The sequence below is a fragment of the Tamandua tetradactyla genome, chromosome 3 (genome assembly GCF_023851605.1).
Source record: "Tamandua tetradactyla isolate mTamTet1 chromosome 3, mTamTet1.pri, whole genome shotgun sequence".
Lineage (NCBI taxonomy): Eukaryota > Metazoa > Chordata > Mammalia > Pilosa > Myrmecophagidae > Tamandua > Tamandua tetradactyla.
Window position 1 is genome coordinate 1,661,922 of NC_135329.1, and position 12,159 is coordinate 1,674,080.

At 51.0% G+C, this 12,159-nt stretch overlaps 1 long non-coding RNA gene across 2 annotated transcripts; it reads right to left on the reverse strand.

Moving 5' to 3' along the window:
* Positions 1-551: 551 nt before the first annotated feature.
* LOC143675920 (uncharacterized) lies at positions 552-7,727 on the reverse strand. 2 transcript variants are annotated; one of them, XR_013171682.1, is made up of 4 exons: positions 7,588-7,727; positions 1,447-1,640; positions 1,272-1,343; positions 552-864 (listed from the first exon to the last, which is right to left on the reverse strand). It is a non-coding gene; the product is annotated as an uncharacterized LOC143675920 (long non-coding RNA). The 2 variants fall into 2 exon arrangements; XR_013171681.1 differs by having other exon boundaries at positions 1,272-1,640.
* Between the last annotated feature and the right edge of the window lie 4,432 nt (positions 7,728-12,159).

A 12,159-nucleotide genomic window follows, 5' to 3' on the forward strand; every position in this document is an offset into this window, starting at 1 on the left:
TCATCGTTCATTGATTTAACAGGCATATGCTGTGCAGGTGCTTCACGCCAGGGGCTGGAGATACAGTGACAGCAGCGCTGCCCCTCGGGCTGGCACGGCACTGGGAACGTAATTTTTGTGGGGTCCCCCTTCTGATACAAACAATCTGAGTCATCAAAAACTGACACGCCAGCATCTGGCAACCCACTCTTGCACCGTCTCTCTCCAGACCACCTCCTCGAACCCTGAAACCAGGGCCCAGCCAGGGCTCCCAGCAACGCCAAGTCCCCATGCATGGAACTGCTGAACGCAGCTGGTTTCGGGGGGACCAAGGACACGGCCAGGAAGCCACACTCGAGTGTGGGGCCACCTGGGGTCGGGCCTGGCTGGGCCTCCGCTTGGGTTTGAGGCTGGTACGTGACCTTGAGGAAAGGTCACGATCCCGTGTTCAAGGAGGTCCCTCAGTGCGGGCAGCGTGCTTCTAACCCATGCACCACGTGCAGTAATAAATGCAATCCAGTGCTCTAGCTGCTGTGATGAATTCAGAGACACCGTGCAGGGGAAAATCGAAAGCAAACATGGTCAGTATTTAATCAATCTGAAAAGAAATAGGTGGAAGCATATTTATGCAATTATGAAGGTGGGTATGTACGGTGTCTGGGCTGTCATTTAAGAACAATTTAGGGAATTCTTCGGTTTGATTTGTCACACTGACCAAGTGTCTGTAGAAGCTCAGCAGTCTGAGTCACAGTTAGGAATGAATCACGTTGGGAACGATACAGCATTTGGGTATAGGGGAGCCTGTCCCCGCATCCCAGTTCTGTTCACCGCTTGTTGTCTCTATGATGCTGGAGAAGCAACTTCACAAAGCCTCTGCGTCCTTGCCTAGGAAACAGAGGTCATAGTATCAACTTCACCGAGCTGTTTTGAGGTTTAAATGCAAGCATATAAAACAAAGTACACTGAAAGTGTCTGGCACACAACTGCCACTAACTAAATGGCAGTTATTATTATCTAACAATCTATGCTCTTGACATACCAGATGCATTTTTTTTAGAGTAAGAGCAATTGCAGACAATATATGAAAAAGAAAATGTTTTTAAAAGCTCGTCAGTTCAGTCTGGGTTTGGAAGGAACCTTTCTCAAGATCTTACTACTGTGGGCATATCCCTAAAAATATTGTGTTCCTGGCCCTGAAGTGAAGGGAAGTTCAAGCTACATGGAACAGAGTGGGCGCTTCTAGGCTGAACATGCACTCCCTGAAAGCAGTTTCAGATGGAGATGCCACCTACCTGTCTCAGCCTCCAGACCTCCTTGGCTTCCGAGTACAGGTTCAGACCCACCGGAATTAGAGCTCCAGGAACCTGAGAATGGAGGGAGGACGGGCCCATGAAGTCTCTTTCAGCAGAGGTCGGCAAAGCCCACTCGGCCCTCGCCTCTGCCTCTGGAAAAGGCCTCCCCACAGACCAGGCTCGCGGCTTCTCTCCATCCAGGCATCGTCCTGCCCCAACTTGCTGCTGTCTCCAGCCTTGAAGAATTGCACAGTCTGAGCTTGCAGGTGGGTGGGGCATGAGGGCTGAGCGCTGCAGCAGGCGCAGCTCTGGGTGGGGCAGAAGTGGAGACACTGTCACGTAGATGGACGTCACTCAACAGGTCAGGACCTTTTTAAAAAATTATTTCAATTTTTCACAAACACTCTCTCCCTCTTCCCTCCCCCATACCCCTTTCCTCAGGTAATCTCCAGTCTGCTTTTTATCTCTGCGAAGTTACTGTTCCTGGACATAAGTGATATTACATGAGGTTTTACCGTGTGTGCCTTGCATGTTTTGCTGAGCATGTTCCCAGGGTTCTTCCATGCTGCAGTGTGTCTCAGAGCTGCGTTTTCTCCCTGTGTGTACGGACGGAGTTCTGTCCATCCATGCACGTGCTGATGGACACCCGCTGCTCCCAGCTTTGGCTACTGTGAGTAATGCTGCTATGAACTTTGGCATGGGAGTATCCATCCGCCACCCTGTTTTCACTCTCTTTGGGCATTTACTTAGAAGTGGGATTGTCAGGTCGTATGGTTGTTCTCCAGCATTTTGAGGAAACACCATATTGCTTTCCACAGTGGCTACACCATTTAACATTTTCACCAAATATACACTAGAGTTCCAATCTCTTTGCATCCTCTCCAACACTTATTTTCCTTTATTAAAAAAATAATAGCTATCCTTGTGGGTGTGAAATGATTTTTCATTGTGCTTTGAATTTGCATTTCCCTAGTGGCTAATGAGGTTAAGCATTTTTCATGTGTTTATTGCCCATTAGTATATCCTCTTTGGGGAAATGTCTATTTGATTCTTTTGTCCATTTTTAAAAATTGGGTTAACTTTTGGTTGTTGCATTATACAAGTTCTTTATATATTCTGGATATTAAATCCTTGTCAGATATATAGTATAAAACTTATTTTTTTTTCTGTAGGTTGTCTTTTTACTTTCTGGATAATCTTCTTTGATGCACAAAAGTTTTAAACTTTGATTAAATCAAATTTATCTATTATTTATCTTATTGTCCGTGCTTTTGGTGTCATCTCTAAGAATTCATTGCCTAATCCCAGGTCATGAAGATTTGTCTCTGTGCTCTCTTCTAAGGGTTTTATGATTTTAGCTTTTATATTTAGATCTCTGCTGCATTTTGAATTGATTTTTGTGTGTGGTGTGAGATAGGATCTGTCTTCACTCTTCTACATGTGGTGCGGTTTTCTCAATGCCATTTGTTGAAAAGACTATTCTTTCCCCACTATATGTTCTTAGCACTCTTGTTAAAAATCAGTTGGCCAGGTGGGACACGGTGGCTCAGTGGCAAAGTACTTGCCTGTAATGCCAAAGACCCGGGTTCAATTCCCAGTGCCTGCCATGTGAAAAAGAAAATCAATTGGCCATATGTGTGTGGGTCTGTTTCTGTACTCTCAGCTCTGTACTCTCATCCATCTCTCCATCTTTGTGTCAGAACCATGCTGTTTTGCTTACTGTCTCTTTGTAGTATAATCTGAAATCCTGAAATTCTTTTTTTTTTTTTTTTTTTTTTAAGACAGAGAGAAGGAAGGAAGGATAGAAGGAAGGAAGGAAGGAAGAAAGGGAAACATCTTTAAACATTTTCTTGTTTTATTGTATTCTGTTTCTCCGTTTTTGTTACATGGGCTGGGGCCGGGAATCGAACCGAGGTCCTCCGGCATAGCAGGCAAGCACTTTGCCCGCTGAGCCACCGCGGCCCGCCCCCTGAAATTCTTTTTAAAGATTATTTTGGTTATTCAGCCCTCCTTGCAGCTTCACAGGAATTTGAGGAGCATTTTTTCCATTTCAGAAAAGAGAAAGGCTGCTGGGATTTTTATAGGGATCACACTGAACTTGCATATTGCTCTGAGTGATAACAACCACCCATCCAATCCATGACTGTGACGTCTCCCCATTTATTTGGATTTTCTATCATTTATTTCAGCAATGTTCTAAGGTTTTCATTATACAAGTCTCTTTTATACTTGGCTAAATTTATTCTTTTAGATGCTATAATAAATGGAATTGTTTTTTTTTAATTTCCTTTTATTGTTCATTGCTAGTGTATAGGAACACAACAGATTTTTGTATGCTGATCCTGTGTCCTGTCACGTTTGCTTAATTCATTTATTGGCGTTAATAGTTTTCTTGGGGATTTCTTCATATTTTCTATATATACAATCCCGCCATCTGCAAATAGAGATAGTTTTACTTCTTCCTTTCCAATTTGTTATACTGAATTGCTTTTTCTTGCTGATTACTTTCATAGGAACTCCTAATACAATACTGAATAGCAGTGGTGAAAGGGGGCATCCATGTCTGGTTCCTGATCTCAGGAGCTTTCACCATTGAGTATTATGTTAGCTGTGGGTTTTCCTACATAGGCCAGTATTTTTTTTAAACAAATTAAAAAAAAATCAGTTTAAGTTAAATGATCAGTTTAATTTATTTGGATTTTCTATCTACCAACGTGTAGCTGAAAAAAATTTCATTTCTAAAACCCTAACGTCCTGGAGCCTTAAGGCTCAACAAGTATAACCTCTTCCCTTACAGGGAAAGAGCGGAGGCATCGGACAGTCTGTACCCAGCCAGGCCTGAGCTGTCCTTACTGCTTCTCAGACCTCCCAAAGTGGCCGAGGCACCCATCTGTCCACATCAGTGACGGCCACTAAGAAATCTGATGGCGGGAGTGACAGGTCTGTCTGCGCTGGACAGACAGGGCGGTCAAAGGAAGGGGAGCTGTGGTGGCTCCTTGTGTTGGGACCTTAGCTGGGGAGTCTGGAAGTCCAGGAAGTCCAGACTGCATGTGAGTCGTGCTGAACAGGCAGAGACGGGGAGGAGCAGAGGCGCCAGGGACGGGAAAGGGACCTGGCTTGGGCAGCAGGAGGAAGGTGATTTGTTTCAGCTTCGGCTGTGCTAGCGGATGGCTGGAGGGATGCTGGGGGTTGTGGAATGAAGGAGGCCTTTGTAGACAGAGTCCCTCCCTCGAGCTGGCTGCAAGGCGCTGCTCTTCCCAGGAGCTGCCTCACAGCAGGGACACCGGGAAGAAGCCGTCTTCTCGGCACGTGTTGACTTTGCAGTTGGAAACCCAAGAGCAAAGCACTAGGAAACTAAGAGAAATGCTTTGCCCACTGGTCTAGAAGGGCCGCTGTTTTGGAATAGAAACATTCCATCACAGCGCATCTGCACAGAGAAACAGATGGACGGAGATAATAGGAGGCTCTGGGCTCCAATTCTGTCAGCCGAGAGAGAAGGGGGCCGAAGACGGTACGCACGGGGGCTTCCTGAAGTCAGGTCTGCACGGAGGTTTTGTGGTCGAGTTACTGCTTTCCCTCTCCTCAGATACCCTCCGTTTCAGATACTGAGGATGCAGATATTTTGGAAGACAAAGATCTTTCAAAGGAAAAGAAAGGAAAGTGTCATTTTTATCGACTGGTTCAGCAGCCTCATTCTATCGCTGCCATAGGCCCCGTTAAGGGGGTGTGAGCGCAGCTCTGTCTTTACAGGAAACAGATGCACAGCTGAAGGGACTTAGAGCCCCCCGATTTCTAAGGGCCTGGCTTAGGGTGCCCGGAGCCGGGGTCAAGGCTTCCTCCATGGTGTGGGTCACGTTAGGCCTCACTCTCCCCAAGAAGGGCCGTGGTCTGCTGCCAGCACCTCGTGTGGATGCTCACGATGCTACTCCAGCCTGGCATCAACGCAGCTGACCTGCAAAGGGCCCATGTGGGGCCCCAGGCCCCGCCCTGCTAGCCTGGCCTTGTGTCATGGCCGCACACCCCCGCGGGAAGGCTGGGCTTTAGCCCATGACTGCGGTGAGGGCAGCTGGACCAGAGGCCTTTGCGGTTCCGGCTATCCATGCTTCTACCTGTCATTCAACACTCGGGCCTGTGTGTGTGCATGTGTGCGTGTGTGCCTGAGTGTGTGTGTACATGCTGGGGCAGGAGAGTCCAGAGGCCCAAAGGACAGCAAGTGTCTCTTGTGCACTGTGATACTCTGGGGGTGGAGGGAGCCGTGGATGGGGGTGGACAAGTGGGCAGGAGGAGACGTTTATCAGCTCCCAGGACTACCGAGCTCTGCTGCCTGCAGTGGAGACTGGGGCTGTGGGTGCCGTCGGGGAGGGGCTGTGCCACACCGTGGGGGTGAAGTCTGAACCTGGGGTTGTTGCAGCCGGGTCCCCCGGGACCACCGGCCCTCCGCCACGCGCCGCCCACACCAGGGCCATTGAGCAAGTGGAAGCCAGTTGTGGCTGCTGGATTAGTGACAGGCTGTTGAGAGAGCATCAGAGAGTCAGGCGAGGAGGGGTGTTGCCGCTACACTGCACGGGTGCCTGTGGCTGCAAAGAGCAGGGAACGGGGCCCAGCTTCATGGGGCCTTCTGTGCCCAAGCCACGAGCCCTCCCATCACCCTGGGGAAATGGCAGCGGGCCCCAGCCGCGGCGCGGCTCCCTCAAGAGTGAGGCTCGGGCGGGGGGGTGGGGGGCAGCAGGGGTCTGAGCGGAGGCTGGAGGGAGAGGACACGCCTGCCCCGCCGCAACCCTCCCTCTGCCCCCTGCTCCTGCCCAGAGGCGGCCCCCACCCCTGCTCCGGCCGCCCCCTGGCCTGGGGGATGCCCTCCTGACCCCTCCCCGGGGAGGCCTGGGTGACAACCTGCTCCTGCTCGTGGCTTCACCCGGAAGGCCGGGGCCGGGCTCCTGGCGTGGACCCTGTGTGTGCCAGGGCCAGGCCGCGCCGCAGCTCCTTTCTTCCCCGCACGTCTCCGCCCTGGCTTAGCCTCTCCTCTTTTGGGCCTTCACCTCCAAGTCTCTGGCCACGGGCCTCTCAGCATGGGTCCCTCTTTCCCTGGCTGCCCCTCGCCCTGAGCTGCGAGGTGTCTGCTGGGCCTGTGCTCACGGCTGGGCCTCCATCCTTTGGCCGTGGCAGCCGAGCTGTCACCCACGGCCCTAACCCTAACCCTAACCTTAACCCTCTTGGCCTTCCCCAGCCCGAGCCCCTGTGCTGTGGTAAAGGGGGTGTCGGTGCCTGGGGGAGTGCGCGTGGGAAAGCAGCTGGGCGCTCTGGGAGCGCGGCAGCCCAGGGACAGCTCCTGAGGCTCCCACTGCTCAGAGACTCAGGATGGGAAGGCAGAGCCACCTGTCGTGGTCGCCCCTACCTTCCCTCCTCCCCCCTCTCTCCTTCCTTCCTCTCGTCCCTTTCTGTTTCTCCCCACTCTGTAGATGTCTGGGGTGGGCTGGCTGTGGCCGACACGTGAACGCTGCGATGACTCTGAGGCTGAACTGGCCGTCGGGGGTGGGAATCCAGAGGCAGAGTGAGCGGCTGACCCAGCGGCCCTGAGACTGCAGGAACTCGACAGCCCCAGATTTTCTCTAGATTATCCTTGGACCCATTTTTTTCCCTTCCCCTCCTTCGGTGGCTCAGAGTCACCCTCCTTGCCCTCGGCAGGGATTGAGGCCATGCCCAGCCACTCTGCCCCCGCTCCATGTCCCTTTGTCCCGTCATGTCTCCAGGGACACAGCGGACCTTGCAGGCATTGTGGCTCCTGGGTCCTCCTAGCATCGGACGAGCAGCAGGGCACCTCTCGACCATGCGCCGCGGTTTCCACTTACCCAAAAGTCCACACCCGGGACCTTTGTCTGCGTGGCCTTCCGGGAACACCAAGGCCAGATGCAGTCTTGTGCACAACCCTCCTGGTTTCACCTCCCAGTAGCAGGAAGGAACCGTTGACTGGACAGCACGACAGGTGCTGGGACGCTTGGCCTCGGGCAGGAGACTTCTGCAGCACCTGACCCCAGGCCCTCTGCCATCTCCTCCTGAGGGGTAGGGTGGCGGGGAGAGAGGGACTCCCTGCTAGGTGCGACCCTGGCTCTTTGCCCCTAAAATCCCAATGTGTCCCTGTATGCTGGACACCTCGTTTTCCTCCTTGGCATTTTTCCAATTCCTCAAGGTATGTTCTTCAAATAAATTGTGAAAAATACTCACTTTGCAAATTTTAACAACTAAATATTAAATCCTTGGTGTGTTTGAAAGCAAAGGTTTTAAATCAAGGCTTTGAGTGGATGATGGTTTAAAGACTCACCTTTTCCCTACATGTCTTTCACAAAACCATCTTCAATTTCTCATGAAAAGTTGGAAAATAAACAATGGCGTGTTCATTTAATTTCCCTTTGGCTCTCTAGGACTCGCTTCTACAAGCATCTTTGATTCCCTCTGACAACTCTATCTTCCTGCACCCCCAATTGTGACATCATCCACAAATGTTGCCTCTTAGCCCTCTCCACTTAAATCATTATATTTTCCAATGTGTCTCTCCCAGTATCTTTATTCCTCTCCTGATACTTTGTGTCAGATGATCTGGATGGTGACACTGAGGGAAGAGAGAGAAATGTGGGGAGAGCAAGAAAGCAGAGGAGAGAATTTGAGTTTTGTCCTTTTTAAAACCCTGCCTTTGGCCTGGGAATCCCCGTGCACTTTGGCCTGCACACTCACCTCTGTGCCGTGCACACTCACCTCAGTGCCATGCACACTCACCTCAGTGCCATGCATACTCACCTCCGTGCTGCGCACACTCACCTCAGTGCCATGCACACTCACCTCTGTGCCGTGCACACTCACCTCCGTGTCGTGCACACTCACCTCCGTGCCATGCATACTCACCTCCGTGCTGTGCACACTCACCTCAGTGCCATGCACACTCACCTCCGTGCCGTGCACACTCACCTCCGTGCCATGCATACTCACCTCCGTGCCGCGCACACTCACCTCAGTGCCATGCACACTCACCTCTGTGCCGTGCACACTCACCTCTGTGCTGTGCATTTACATGACTCATAAGTAAATCTGGGAGTTTCTAGTTTTTGGACATCTGCACAGCCTCCAGAGTGTTCCTGAAGCTCCCCCTCCTCCATGTATCTTTTCACAAAGAAAAGGTATCTCACGTTTCCGGTAGGAGCGATTCTTTCTTCTCGAAGACATCGCTGTTTCTTTGAGCCCATCTTCCCCTCAGCTCCTCACCTACAGGTGGACGGATTGGATATGCTCTGCGGTCCCTCCTGTGAGCCGGTGGAAGGTCGGGAGAGATTGCAGCACGGTCACCAAACCAACGTGGGGTGTGGCATCCTGGCGAAGGGGAAATGAGCTCTAGCAGTGGGACACTTTAGAGGGTGGATGGTTTAGGGAAGGAAGCAGAAGGCATTAGATACTTCTCAGGACATACTGTCCCTCCATTTCTCAATGCCCTGGAATGTGCCCTTGGGGATTCCGACAAAAGCAACCTGCTGCGGTGGGGCCTGTGTCCTTCCAGTAAGCGCACATGGCGACCACCCACAGCAGCACATCCGGGGAAACACGCGGCCTGCTAGCAGCCCCTGTGGCTGGTCTCCGTTGCAGCTCCACTGGACATTTGGGGCCCACGGCTTTCGGAAAGCCAGCCTTTCTGAAGAAGAGACAGTATTCATTGGTAAATAGGAGGGGTTCCATAAGCACCCCTGTAATGCGAGCAAGTGTCTGCCTTGTGTGGGGGAAAAACCCCACCCTGGCCTGCTCTCATTCAAGGACGAATTGGGTGGCAGAACCCCAAAGCAAGATTTGGACACCCTAAGCCTGCCTCCGCCTCACCCACGGTCTACAAGCTCCAGGGTCCCCGTTGGACCTGCTCAGGCCTGCAGCAAATCAGACCCTTCTCTACAAGGTCGTTATTTAAGGGGCGGCCGATGGAGGGAGTCGGGACCACAGCTTGAGTCCTGGACACACTTCTCTCCATGTGATTTTGCGGCTCTCAAATGTCACGGAGCCACAGACATTTTATCCGCCGTGAATGCAAATGTCGGAAATGTTCACCACATTCGGTCCAAGGGTAACTGTAGGACCCTGTTTTGGTCCTTTCTGTACCCCCACAGCGACTAGCACAGAACTTGGCAGGAAGTCGACACACAGGAAAAGTTTTGATGGCCGTCGTCGTGATGATAATGATCGAGATGAAGATAAATGATACAAAATGCTGAAATGCTTTCCAAATGGGTTCTCTGTATATAAAATTATATGATGCTAGCTCTCTTGCTGTATTTGAACCTTAGAACCACATTGAGGTAATAAAACATTTCAGCGCCCGGCTCGGAGCCAATGGAAAGAGGAGATTGTGTTTTATTCCTGCCTGTGTTCCCAGATTATGCACTGCACAGTGTCGGGGGTGCTAGAAACTTTCTTTTTCTTCTTTTTTTTTTTTATCAGAAATTCTCTTTTATTTTTATTTGGAAACAACTTGTCTGTAGAAAAGTGATTCTAGTATATAACATTGGTTATGTTTTCCTAGAGAATATAAACTCTTCCCTCACTGATTCCCCATCTGAAGGATTTTATAAGGCCTGAAGGAAGATACTTTCTACATGCCAGTGTGTGGCTCACGTGTGCAGGACTGCACACCAGTGACGCAGTGTCCCACACGCCAGGCAGGACAGGCAACGTTACATGTTATGGGGGGAGAAGAGAAACATTCTCACGTGTCAGATGCAGGAAGCAAACATAGCATGCAAACTGTACACATGAATTATGAATAGTTGTGGAAAGTTTTTTGCCCCCTGCTCATCAACTTTCAGGCATGTCTTATTTTGGATGGAATAGAGTCTGTATCTATCATTTCGTCCTGTGAAAACAACGCTCATGTGCGCCTGAGGATGTCCAGTGACCTTGTTTATAAACGGCTCCATGCCTTGCTCCCTTTCCTCAATAAAAGTGTCATCAAACAGTCCATCATCTCCGTCTAATTAGCGCAAGGGGCAATCCATTTACCACCTCCTCGTGGCCGTCAAGAAAAGCAGCAGAAGCAGCGAAGACGGGAGTCAAATCCCTGCTCTGTCGGAGCAGCATGTTTGAGAGGAAGACAAACGGTAAACTCGTTAACAAACAAATCAATCATAGGATGTCAGATCATGAAAAGTGCTCCAAAAGAGAAAATAGGAGATGAAATGAAGAGTAATGGGCCCGCCGGCTCCTGGAGTCCAGGAAGGCCTCTCTTGAGGAGGGGACTTGGAGTCAAGGCCCGAGTTATTAGATGGAGGCAAGCATATTCCAATGTGCTTCATCCTCACCCCCCCCACTGGGCAGACAGGACCTAGATTCTATGCGGGAATGGATCACGGCTCAGAGAGGACTTTGCCCGAAGCCACACAGCTAATATTGTTCCAGATCCGTTCATCTCCAAACGCTTTGCAAATAGGCATTGTATCGCTCTGTCTCCTGTGGCAGGAGAGAGGGAATGGAGCCAGGAGATGCACCGTCTGTGTCTGTGGCCGCTCCTCATAAGCCTACAGTGCCCGTGTCACACCAAAGCTGGATACGCTCTTTGAGAATGTCTGGGATGAAATCCTTAATGGTATGGAAGGGGGCCACGAAACCGCTGAAGCCACTGAGATGTCCTATTCTTTCAACCCCAAATAAGGTGACCTTCAGAGCATAACACGCAGATCTCTTAGTGAGGAGTCAGGAAAGCCTGTCTCTGCTGACTGTGCCCCCTGGTAGCTGCTGGGCTTCGTAGGCACATCACCTTTCCCCTCTGGGATTCAGTTTCTAGATCTGAATGTGGGGATGGCAGTTGCCTGGCTTATTTGGGGGCAGTTGTTGCAAACTCTAATGTTAGAAGTGTGATCATACTTTGAAGAAATAAATATAAGTAATTTTCAGTATGTTTATTTGAATAACATTGAGGAAATGGAAAATGCCATCCTTCATTTTCCTTCTTTTACCAAATCCAAGGCCTTTCTGGGGTAGAAGCTGAAGACGGTGGAAACTCATCCCTATGGTGACATCAGTCACGCTAACTTTGTGATTGACCATTCACGCCCGAGGGCACCTTGGTCTGCACCCAGGTGGGGCTGCTGCTTTGCTGCAATTAGCTGGATTGTGTCCTGCGTCTCCTCACTTCTGACCCCGTGTAGATCTGTCGTGAGTCATGCCTTGGGCCACCTATCTGTCCAAGTATTTGTCCCAGAGCAGGTTGGGCCTGTTGTGGATACCTGGGCTCTGCCAGCCTCGTGCTCCTCTCCCAGAGTACCCGCTGCTGCCAAGCCACTCCCTTTCCTGATGCCTCTTAGTGAAACATTATTATAATGCAAGTCACAGGATGACTCCTTTATGCTCACAGTGGTTTTGTAGGTGAAGAGCTGCCCTGACACACGTTATCTCCCCCAGCCGTCATTGCAGGGCCGTGGTCTAGGTTTGAGGGACAGAAGGAGGCTGAGGGGGCCCAGGGAGGCGCTGAGCTGCGCGGCGGGTGGGAGCGCGGTCCCCATGGCCGTCCGCCCGCCGAGCCCAGCGGCTGCCATCGCACCGGGAGGTGCTGAAATAGCCTGGCCCCTGCGGGCTTTTTAAGCGGATGATGTACATTCATATCTTTAAGTACCTTAATGAGACTCTGCAGGGAGGGAAAGAAATGACTCGGTTACTGAAACAGCTTGAGGATTCCAGCTCTCGAGAGCAGGTCTGTTTCCAATCACGAAAGAGACTGGTGGCTGTGTTTGGCCAGGAAGCTTCCACGCAAATGTGACCTGTGGGTGGCTTGGAGGGGGCCCCAGCCCTGGAGGAAATGGGGCTCTACGTGGGCTGTGCCCCCAACACCTAGGGCAAACGCTCCCACGGCCACCCTTGTTGGATTCGA